At 45.6% G+C, this 12,663-nt stretch overlaps 1 protein-coding gene across 4 annotated transcripts in view; it reads right to left on the bottom strand.

Moving 5' to 3' along the window:
- The window catches only part of grin1a (glutamate receptor, ionotropic, N-methyl D-aspartate 1a), a 447,138-nt gene that overhangs the window by 211,848 nt on the left and 222,627 nt on the right, over nucleotides 1–12,663 (bottom strand). The window lies entirely within an intron of this gene.

Below are 12,663 nucleotides of genomic sequence, written 5' to 3'. Positions count from 1 at the left end.
CGCCAACCACTATTGCTTTCCTGACCTCCTATCCGCCCACACCACCCCCTCAACCCCAACCCCGCTGAGGCTGAGCCATCCGTGGTATCGTGGACTTGGCTCTGGCTGTATTCCCCAGAGGAACCACTGCTCTCACCAGAATTCAGAACTGAATACCGGTTAGGAAGTGAGATTCACTCAGGAGACACCGACACCACCACTTGGTCCTGATTGACTGTCTAGCCGTCACCCAGACCCTCTCTCAGAAACATGCTATTTCTATTGATCTAATGAGAGGGATCTCTCAGTCCTGCTGATCAAATGAGAGGGTTCTCTTATTCCTATTTATCCAATGACAGGGATTTCTAATTCCTATTTATCCAATGAGAGGGATCCCTCATTCCTTTTGATCCAATAAGAGGGAGCTCTCATTCCTATTGGTCCAATGAGATGGATCTCTCATTCCTATTGTCACAACAACTGGTCTTGTTGAATGATAATTTTCTTTAATCCTGGAGATCTGAATTTATTTTTTTGAAGAACTTTAAAAGGAACAGTTAAAAAAGATGACTTTTCTAGCAGCTTAGGATGGCAAATAATTTGTAAACTGTATCCTACATTGCAATGCTTGTGAGGATAAGGCTTGCGTGTCAATAAGGAATGAAACCGGACGGACCACTCGGCCTCAACCTAGGCACCGGAAACGACAATGGCAAACACAGCCCTGCAAAGTCCTCCTTACTAACATCTGGGGGCTTATGCCAAAGCTGGGAGAACTGTTCCACAGACTAATCATGCAACAGCCTGACATAGTCATACTCACGGAATCATACCTTACAGACAATGTCCCAGACACTGCCATCACCATCCCCAAGTATGTCCTGTCCCACCGACAGGACAGACCCACCTGAGGTGGCGGCACAGTGGTATACAGTTGGGAGGGAGTTGCCCTGGGATTCCTCAACTTCGACTCCAGACCCCATGAAGTTTCTTGGCATCAGATCAAACATAGGCAAGGAAACCTCCTGCTGAATACCACCTACTGCCCTCCCTCAGCTGGTGAGTCAGTACTCCTCCAGGTTGAACAGCACTTGGAGAAAGCACTGAGGGTGGCAAGGGCACAGAATGTACTCTGGGTGGGGGACTTCAATGTCCATCACCAAGAGTGGCTCAGTAGCACCACTACTGACCGAGCTGGCCGAGTCCTAAAGAACATATCTGCTAGACTGAGTCTGCAGCAGGTGGTGAGGGAACTAACAAGAGGGAAAAATGTACTTGACCTCGTCCTCACCAATCTGCCTGCCGCAGAGGCATATGTCCATGACAATATTGGTAGGAGTGGCCATCGCAAAGTCCTTGTGGAGATGAAAATGTCCCGTCTTCACATTGAGGATACCCTCCATCGTGTTGTATGGCGCTACCACTGTGCTAAATTGCACAGATTTCGAATAGATATGGCAATGCAAAACTGGGCATCCATGAGGCGCTGTGGACCATCAGCAGTAGCAGAACTGCATTCAACTACAATCTGTAACCTCATGGACCGGCCTATCCCCGACTCTACCATTACCATCAAGCCGGGGGAACCAACCCTGGTTCAATGAAGAGTGCAGGAGGGCATGCCAGGAGCAGCACCAGGCATACCTCAAAATGAGGTGTCAACCTGGTAAAGTTACAACACAGGACTACTTGTGTGCCAAACTGTGTAAGCAGCATGCGATAGACAGAGCTAGGCGATCCCTTAACCAATGGATCAGATTTAAGCTCTGCAGTCCTGCCACATCCAGCCATGAATGGTGATGGACAATTAAACAACTAACTGGAGGAGGTGGCTCCACAAATATCCCCATCCTCAATGATGGAGGAGCCCAGCACATCAGTGCAAAAGATAACGCTGAAGCATTTGCAACAATCTTCAGCCAGAAGTGCCGAGTTGATGATCCATCTCGGCCTCCTCCTGAGGTCCCCAGCATCACAGATGCTAGACTTCAGCCAATTCAATTCACTCCGCGTGATATCAAGAAACGATTGAGCCGCTGGATACTGCCCAGACTATGGGCCCTGACAATATTCTGGCAATAGTTCTAAAGACCTGTGCTCCAGCACTTGCCGCGCCCCTAGCCAAGCTTTTCCAGTACAGCTACAATACTGGCATCTATCCGGCAAAGTGGAAAATTGCCCTGGTAAATGCTGGACACAAAAAGCAGGACAGGTCCAATTACCGCCTTATTAATCTCCTCTCAATCATCAGTAAAGTGATGGAAGGTGTCATCAACAGTGCTATCAAGCGGCACTTGCTCAGCAATAACCTGCTCAGTGACGCTCAGTTTGGGTTCTGCCAGGGCCACTCAGTTCCTGACCTCATTACAGCCCTGGTTCAAACATGGACAAAAGAGCTGAACTCAAGAGGTGAGGTGAGAGTGACTGCCCTTGATATCAAGGCAGGATTTGATCGAGTATGGCATCAAGGAGCTCGAGCAAAACTGGAATCAATGGGAATTGGGGGACAGCTCACCACTGGTTGGGCTCCTACCTAGCGCAAAGGAAGATGGTTGTGGATGTTGGAGGTCAATCATCTGAGCTCCAGGACATCACTGCAGGAGTTCCTCAGGGTAGTGTCCTGGGCCCAACCATCTTCAGCTGCTTCATCAATAACGTTCCTTCAATCATAAGGTCAATCGGACGGCACAGTGGCGCAGTGGTTAGCACCGCAGCCTCACAGCTCCAGCGACCAGGGTTCGATTCTGGGTACTGCCTGTGTGGAGTTTGCAAGTTCTCCCTGTGACCGCGTGGGTTTCCGCCAGGTGCTCTGGTTTCCTCCCACAGCCAAAGACTTGCAGGTTGATAGGTAAATTGGCCATTGTAAAATTGTCCCTAGTGTAGGTAGATGGTGGGAATGTGGTAGAGAATATGGGGTTAATATAGGATTAGTATTAATGGGTGGTTGTTGGTCGGCACAGACTCGGTGGGCCGAAGGGCTTGTTTCAGTGCTGTATCTGTAAATAAAATAAAATAAAGTGGGGATGTTCGCTGATGATTGCACAATGTTCAGCACCATTCGTGACTCCTCAGATACTGAAGCAGTCCATGTAGAAATGCAGCAAGACCTGGACAACATCCAGGCTTGGGCTGATGAGTGGCAAGTAACATTCGCACCTCACAAGTGCCAGGCAATGACTATCTCCAACAAGAGAGAATCTAGCCATCTCCCCTTGACATTCAATTACCATCACTGAATCCCCCATTATCAACATCCTAGGGGCTACCATTGACCAGAACCTGAACTGGAGTAACCATATAAATACCGTGGCTACAAGAGCAGGTCAGAGGCTAGGAATCCTGAGGCGAGTAACTGACCTCCTGACTCTCCAAAGCCTGTCCACCATCTACAAGTCAGGAGTGTGATGGAATACTCTCCACTTGCCTGGATGGGTGCAGCTCCAAAAACACTCAAGAAGCTTGACACCATCCAGGACAAAGCAGCCCGCGTGATTGGCACCCCATCTACAAACATTCACTCCCTCCACCACCGATGCACAGTAGCAGCTGTGTGTACCATCTGCAAGATGCACTGCAGCAATGCACCAAGGCTCCTTAGACAGCACCTTCAAAACTCACAACCTCTACCAACTCGAAGGACAAGGGCAGCAAATGCATGGAAACACCACCACCTGCAAGTTCCCCTCCAAGCCACACACCATCCTGACTTGGAACCAAATCACTGTTGCTGGGTCAAAATCCTGGAACTCCCTTCCTAACAGCACTGTGGGTGTACCTACCCCACATGGACTGCAGCAGTTCAAGAAGGCAGCTCACCACCACCTTCTCAAGGGCTATAAATGCTGGCCGAGCCAGTGACGAACACATCCCATGAACAAATAAAAAAGAGGGAGATGAAATGTCTGCTGATGCCCCAGCAATAACCAAGACCCAGGAAGTTTAGAGGAACTGCCTGTTCTTTTTAGCAAGAGAGTAATATTGCTAACTGCTATGTCTGAATGACTGAATGACTGTCATGTGACAAGCCCCTCCCCATCTGTGGTTTTAAGCTTGTGTTTTCTCTGCAGCAAAGGAGAAGCAACTGGACTCTGACACGTGCAGGCCCAAGTGGGGGGGTCCCCTTCTCTCTCTCCATTCCAGCATGAAAGCTTCGAATCCTGCTTGCTGACTGACCACCGCCTCATACTCTGGCTACAATCAGAAACCCTGTTGGAGGAAATCATCTGCAGCACTGCCTCCAAGAGACCCACAGAACCAGTCATCTACCTCTTCAAACTAAAAGCCTCAAGACTGCCAAATTCAGCTAGAAGCCAGCCGAATCACCAAACCCTACAGACTGTATACCCCTTTTTTCCATGGACTCTAACTCAACCAATCCACCTTTCCCCACTCTGTAACCTATTTGTGCATGTGTAAATCTCTGGTGTGTGTGCGAGTGAAAGTTGGCGCGTATTATTTTCATTAGTTCGGTTTAGGTTCATTAAAGTTCTTTCTTTGTTAAACTCAGGAAAACCTGTCTGATTGGTTCTTGTTGTGATCATAGAAAGTAAGTGATCAAACACCCACTGAATTGGCCAGTACATCCACTTAAAGAAAGAATTAAGCCTGTTGTGGTCAAATAAGAAGAGGGAAAAGAGGAAAGCCCTTCGACCCTTCCTCACTTGACCGTAATGCTATTGATCCAATGAGAGGGATCTCTCATTCCTACTAATCCAATGCAGGGGATCTTACATTTCTACTGATCCAATTTACTAACATCTGGCGATTTATGACAAGTCCAGAGAGCTGTCCCATGGACTAGTCAAGCAACAGCCTGACAGAGTCATACTCACTGAATCATACCTTACAGTCAATATCCCAAACTCCTCCATTGCCATCCTTGGGTATATCTTGTTCCACCAGCAAGACAGACCCACCAGAGTTGGTGGCACAGTGCTGTACAGTCAGGAGGGAAAGGCCCTAACAGTCCTCAAAATTGACTTGGGACTGCTTGAAGTCTCATGGCACCAGGTCAGATATGGCCAAGGACAGCTCCTGCTGAGCTATGTTGACGGTGGCTCAGCTGATAGTAATTGTGCCTCTGAGTCATAAGGTTCCAGGATCAAGTTGCGCTCCAGGACTTAATCACAAAAACCAAAGCTACTAGGGAATGTTGCACTGTTGGAGGTGATGTCTATCGGATGAGGATTTAAACTGCCTGCTTGAGTGGATAGAAAAGATTGCATTGCATTATTTTGAAGACGCGCAGGGGATTTATCCCTGGTGTCCTGGCCAATATTTATCTCTCATCAACATCACAAAACAACATCTGGTCATTATCACGTTGCTGTTTGTGGGAGTTTGCTGTGTCCAAATTGGTTGCAGCATTTCCTACATTACAACAGTGACTACGCTTCAAAAGTACTTCATTGGCTGTAAAGCACTTTGAGATGTCCAGTGAAAGGCACTATATAAATGCAAGTCTTTCTTTCTTTCTGATTACCACCTTCCACCCTCCCTCAACTGATGAATCAGTATTCCTCCAGGAAGAAGCATTGAGGGCAGGAATGGGCACAGAGTTTACTCTGAGTAGGGGATTTATTTCAATGTCCATCACCAAGAGTGGCTCAGAGGAAGTGGAGATTTGAGATGATGGATGGGGTGCCGATCAAGCAGGCTGCTTTTCCCTGGATGATGTCGAGCTTCTTGAGTGTTGTTGGAGTTGCACTCATCCAGGCAAGTGGAGAGTATTCCATCAAATTCCTGACTTGTGCCTTGTGGACAGGCTTTGGGGAGTCAGGAAGTGAGTCATGTCCCCCACTCATACACATTCTGTTTGCTTGTCACAAAGCTCCCAGACCACCTTCCCATTGTGACATAAGAGCTTTATTCTGCTATCATTGCCATGATCACTGTATTCGTATCCTAAATTGTTCATTGAAGGGGAACTGTTCTCACAAAAAAGTGTCTGGCAAACCGTTTTCTGTTGGCTTACAAGCATAGTGTAATGGTGTGCATTAGCATCTTCACAACACAGGTACCTGTAACCATTTTAATGTTGCACTTTCACTCTTTTCATGATGCGACTGCTTCTTTAAACGATACGCATGCAATGTCAACAGGGTCAAGGACACAGTGGCTGCACTACCACCACAGTCCTATAGGTGGTAGTGCTGTTCAATTCATTTTAATAACAAGGCAACACCACCAAGGGAAACAGGTGGCCATTCAGCCCCTCAGGCCTGTTTGGTATTCAATTAGATGTGGCTGATCTGTACCTCAACTCCAATTACCTGTTCATATCCCTTGATATCCTTAGCTACCAAAAATCTACTGATTTTGAAATACATTTTGAAGCTCCAACACAGGACTACATGCATGCTAAACAGCAGAAGCAGCATGCGACATACAGAGCTAACTGATCCCAGAAACAACAGTTCAGATCTAAGCTCTGCAGTCCTGACACATCCATGAATGGTGGTGGACAATTAAACAACTAACCAGAGGTTTCTCATTGAAACCTACAAAATACTTAAAGGGATAGACAGGGTAGATGCAGCCAAGATGTTTCCCCTGGTTGGGGAGTCGAGAACCAGGGAACACAATTTCAAAATAATAGGGAAGCCACATAGGACAGAGATGAGGAGAAATTTCTTTGCTCAGATGGTTGTGAATCTTTGGAATTCTCTACCCCAGAGGGCTGTGGAATCTCAGTCATTGAGTATGTTTAAAGCAGAGATTGACAGATTTCTAAATACCAATAACATTAAGGGATATGAGGATAGTGTGGGAAAAAGGCATTGAAGTGGATGATCAGCCATGATCTTACTGAATGGTGGGGCAGGCTTGATGGGCTGAATGGCCTACTCCTCTTCCTATATTCCTAAGTTCCTAGGAGGAGGCTCCACAAATATCACCATCCTCAATGAAAGGGGAACGCAGCACAGCAGTGCACAAGATAAGGCTGAAACATTTGCAACCATCTTGAGCCAGAAGTGTCGGATGGATGATCCACCGCGGCCTCCTCCTGAGATCCCCAGCATCATAAATGCCAGTCTTCAGTCAATTTGATTCACTCCACATGATATCAAGAAACAGCTGAAGACACTGAAAACTGCAAAGGCTATGGGCCCTGACAACATCCCAGCTGTAGTACTAAAGACATGCTCCAGAACTTAGCCAAACTGTTTCAGCACAGCTACAAAACAGACATCTAACCGACAATGTGGAAAATTGCCCAGGTATGTCCTGTCCACAAAAAGCAGGACAAATCCTATCTGTCCAATTACTGCCCTATCAGTCTACTCACAATCATCAGTAAAGTGATGGAATACAAAGTTGACTGTGCTACTAAGCAGCATTTACACAGCAATAACCTGGTCACTGCTGCACAGTTTGGGTTCTGCAAGGGTCAACCGCTCCAGATCTTATTACAGCCTTAGTCCAAACATGGACAAAAGAGCTGAATCCCAAAGGTGAGGTGAGAGTGACTGTCCTTGATATCAGGGCAGCATTTGACTGAGTGTGGCATCAAGGTGCCGTAGCAAAATTGAAGTCAATGGGAATCAGAGGGAAACTGTCTGTTGGCTGGAGTTACACCTCGCACAAAGGAAGATGGCTGTGGTTGTTGGTCTCAGCCACAGAACATTGCTGCAGGGGCTCCTCAGGGTAGTGGTCCTAGGCCCACCCGTATTCAGCTGCTTTAGCAATGGCCTTCCCTCCACATGCAGCAAGACCTGGACATCATTCAGGCTTGGGGTGATAAGTGGCAAATAACATTCACGCCACACAAGTACCAGGCAATGACCATCTCCAACAAGAGAGAATCCAACCAATTCCCCTTGACATTCATTGGCATTACCATCGCTAAATTCCCCACCATCAACATCCTGGGGGTTACCATTGATTAGAAACTTAACTGGACAAGCCATATAAATACTACAAGAGCAATTCAGAGGCTGGGAAACCTGCAGTGAGTAACTCACCTCCTGGCTCTCCAAAGCCTGTCCACCACCTATAAGGCACAAGTCAGGAGTGTGATGGAATACTCTCCACTTGCTTGGATGAGTGTGGATCCAACAACACTCAAGAACCTTGACACCATCCAAGATAAAGCAACCCGCTTGATCGTCACCCCACTCACCAACTTAAACATTCACTCCCTCCACCACTGGCGCAGAGTGGCAGCAGTGTTTATCATCTATAAGATGCACTGCAGCAACTCACCAAGGCTCCTTTGATAGCAACTTCCAAACAGTGAACTCTACCACTTAGAAGGACAAGGGCAGCAGATGCATAACAACGCCACTATCTGCAAGTTCCCCTCCAAGCGACCCTCCATGCTGACTTGGAACTATATTGCCATTCCTTCATGGTCGCTGGGTCCAATACCTGGAACTCCCTTCCTAACAGCACTGTGCGTCTACCTCCACCACATGGACAGCAGTGGTTCAAGAAGGCAGCTCACCATCACCTTCTCAAGGACAATTAGGGATGGGCAATAAATGCTTACCTAGCCAACAATGCTCACACCCCAGAAACGAATATAAAATAAATAAATCTCAAAAGCTCTCATCATCCCTCAGCCGCAATAATGTTTTGGGAGGAAATGTTCCAGGTTTCTAGTACCTTTTGTGTGGAAAAGTGCTTTGTGCTTTCACTCCTGAATGGCCTTCCTCTAATTTTAAGGTTGTGACCCCCTTCTTCTGAGGAACCAGTAAGGCTTAAATTTGCTTGGGTGCGTTTTCGGAAGGTCCAGAGGGAATTTGAGCCTCTGTGGCTGCATCAACCCTCAGGTAAGACCTGGGGAAGGAGATGGAGATAGGAGAGGGGCCATCATAGGCTGGCAGCTGCTCAAGCAGTGCTATGGAGGCACGACAAGCTCCCCTGCTCCTCCCAGCTTCACTTTAAAGGAGGTTTAAAAACTTAGCTTTGTGTTGGCAGTTGTGGGTTGTCCCCACAGCAAGCTCTTGAAAACCTCAGCGGAGCAGAGCGAGCGCCTGCTCCCCTCAGCACTGACAGATTTCTCCTCGGGGGATTAAACAGCCATTCAGCTGCGTTCACATTTCAACGTGCCCAATACCTGTATTTGTTCACCTGGATCATGTATCTGTTCTCCTAGATCATGTATCTGTTCTCCTAGCTCATGTATGTGTCCTCCTCGATCATGTACCTGTTCCCCTAGATCATGTATCAGTTCCCCTGCATCATGCATCTGTTCCCCTCGATCATATATTTGCTCTCCTAGATCATGTATCTGTTCTCCTAGATCATGTATCTGTTCTCCTAGATCATGTATTTGTTCACCTAGATCATGTATCTGTTCTCTTAGATCATGTATTTCTTCTGCTAGATCCTGTATCTGTTCTCCTAGCTCATGTATGTGTCCTCCTCGATCATGTACCTGTTCCCCTAGATCATGTATCAGTTCCCCTGTATCATGCATCTGTTCCCCTAGATCATGTATCTGTTCTCCTAGATCATGTATCTGTTCCTCTGGATCATGTATCTGTTCCTCTAGATCACGTATCTGTTCCCTCGATCATGTATCTGTTCCTCTAGATCATGTATCTGTTCCCCTAGATCATGTATCTGTTCCCCTCGATCATGTATCGCTTCCCCTCGATCATGTATCTGTTCCTCTAGATCATGTATCTGTTCCTCTAGATCATGTATCTGTTCTACTAGATCATGTCTCTGTTCTCCTAGATCATGTATCTGCTCCTCTAGATCATGTATCTGTTCCTCTAGATCATGTATCTGTTCCCCTAGATCATGAATCTGTTCCTCTAGATCATGTATCTGTTCCTCTAGATCATGTATCTGTTCCCCTAGATCATGTATCTGCTCCTCCAGATCATGTATCTGTTCCATAGATCATGTATCTGTTCTACTAGATCATGTCTCTGTTCTCCTAGATCATGTATCTGCTCCTCTAGATCATGTATCTGTTAGTCTAGATCATGTATCTGTTCTCCTAGATCATGTATCTGTTCCCCTCGATCATGTATCTGTTCCTCTAGATCATGTATCTGTTCCCCTAGATCATGTATCTGTTCCCCTCGATCATGTATCGCTTCCCCTCGATCATGTATCTGTTCCTCTAGATCATGTATCAGTTCCCCTAGATCATGTATCTGTTCCCCTCGATCATGTATCTGTTCCTCTAGATCATGTATCTGTTCCCCGAGATCATGTATTTGTTCTCCGAGATCATGTATCTGTTCTCCTAGATCATGTATTTGTTCTCCTAGATCATGTATTTGTTCTCCGAGATCATGTATCTTTGCCTAGATCATGTATTTGTTCACCTAGATCATGTATCTGTTCTCCTGGATCATGTATTTGTTCACCGAGATCATGTGTCTGTTCTCCTAGATCATGTATTTGTTCACCTAGATCATGTATCTGTTCCTCTAGATCATGTATCTGTTCCCCGAGATCATGTATCTGTTCTCCTAGATCATGTCTCTGTTCTCCTAGATCATGTATCTGTTCCCCTAGATCATGTATCTGTTCTCCTAGATCATGTATTTGCTCTCCAAGATCATGTACCTGTTCTCCTAGATCATGTATCTGTTCTCCTAGATCATGTATTTGTTCTCTGAGATCATGTATCTGTTCTCCTAGATCATGTATTTGTTCACCTAGATCATGTATCTGTTCTCCTAGATCATGTATCTGTTCTCCTAGCTCATGTATGTGTCCTCCTCGATCATGTACCTGTTCCCCTAGATCATGTATCAGTTCCCCTGTATCATGCATCTGTTCCCCTCGATCATGTATCGGTTCCCCCAAATCATGTATCTGTTCTCCTAGATCATGTATCTGTTCTCCTAGATCATGTATATGTTCTCCTAGATCATGTATTTGTTCACCTGGATCATGTATCTGTTCTCCTAGATCATGTATCTGTTCTCCTAGCTCATGTATGTGTCCTCCTCGATCATGTACCTGTTCCCCTAGATCATGTATCAGTTCCCCTGCATCATGCATCTGTTCCCCTCGATCATATATTTGCTCTCCTAGATCATGTATCTGTTCTCCTAGATCATGTATCTGTTCTCCTAGATCATGTATTTGTTCACCTAGATCATGTATTTCTTCTGCTAGATCCTGTATCTGTTCTCCTAGCTCATGTATGTGTCCTCCTCGATCATGTACCTGTTCCCCTAGATCATGTATCAGTTCCCCTGTATCATGCATCTGTTCCCCTAGATCATGTATCTGTTCTCCTAGATCATGTATCTGTTCCTCTGGATCATGTATCTGTTCCTCTAGATCATGTATCTGTTCCCTCGATCATGTATCTGTTCCTCTAGATCATGTATCTGTTCCCCTAGATCATGTATCTGTTCCCCTCGATCATGTATCGCTTCCCCTCGATCATGTATCTGTTCCTCTAGATCATGTATCTGTTCCTCTAGATCATGTATCTGTTCTACTAGATCATGTCTCTGTTCTCCTAGATCATGTATCTGCTCCTCTAGATCATGTATCTGTTCCTCTAGATCATGTATCTGTTCCCCTAGATCATGAATCTGTTCCTCTAGATCATGTATCTGTTCCTCTAGATCATGTATCTGTTCCCCTAGATCATGTATCTGCTCCTCCAGATCATGTATCTGTTCCATAGATCATGTATCTGTTCTACTAGATCATGTCTCTGTTCTCCTAGATCATGTATCTGCTCCTCTAGATCATGTATCTGTTAGTCTAGATCATGTATCTGTTCCCCTAGATCATGTATCTGTTCCCCTCGATCATGTATCTGTTCCTCTAGATCATGTATCTGTTCCCCTAGATCATGTATCTGTTCCCCTCGATCATGTATCGCTTCCCCTCGATCATGTATCTGTTCCTCTAGATCATGTATCAGTTCCCCTAGATCATGTATCTGTTCCCCTCGATCATGTATCTGTTCCTCTAGATCATGTATCTGTTCCCCGAGATCATGTATTTGTTCTCCGAGATCATGTATCTGTTCTCCTAGATCATGTATTTGTTCTCCTAGATCATGTATTTGTTCTCCGAGATCATGTATCTGTTTGCCTAGATCATGTATTTGTTCACCTAGATCATGTATCTGTTCTCCTGGATCATGTATTTGTTCACCGAGATCATGTGTCTGTTCTCCTAGATCATGTATTTGTTCACCTAGATCATGTATCTGTTCCTCTAGATCATGTATCTGTTCCCCGAGATCATGTATCTGTTCTCCTAGATCATGTCTCTGTTCTCCTAGATCATGTATCTGTTCCCCTAGATCATGTATCTGTTCTCCTAGATCATGTATTTGTTCTCCGAGATCATGTATCTGTTCTCCTAGATCATGTATTTGTTCACCTAGATCATGTATCTGTTCTCCTAGATCATGTATTTCTTCTCCTAGATCATGTATCTGTTCTCCTAGATCATGTATCTGTTCTACTAGATCATGTCTCTGTTCTCCTAGATCATGTATCTGCTCCTCTAGATCATGTATCTGTTCCTCTAGATCATGTATCTGTTCCCCTAGATCATGTATCTGTTCCCCTCGATCATGTATCTGTTCCTCTAGATCATGTATCTGTTCCCCTAGATCATGTATCTGTTCCCCTCGATCATGTATCTGTTCCTCTAGATCATGTATCTGTTCCCCTAGATCATGTATCTGTTCCCCTCGATCATGTATCGCTTCCCCTCGATCTTGTATCTGTTCCTCTA

This window comes from Heterodontus francisci, chromosome 32 (genome assembly GCF_036365525.1).
Source record: "Heterodontus francisci isolate sHetFra1 chromosome 32, sHetFra1.hap1, whole genome shotgun sequence".
NCBI lineage: Eukaryota > Metazoa > Chordata > Chondrichthyes > Heterodontiformes > Heterodontidae > Heterodontus > Heterodontus francisci.
Note: the sequence above shows the minus strand (reverse complement) of the source record. Positions and strands in the feature narration are given on the sequence as shown.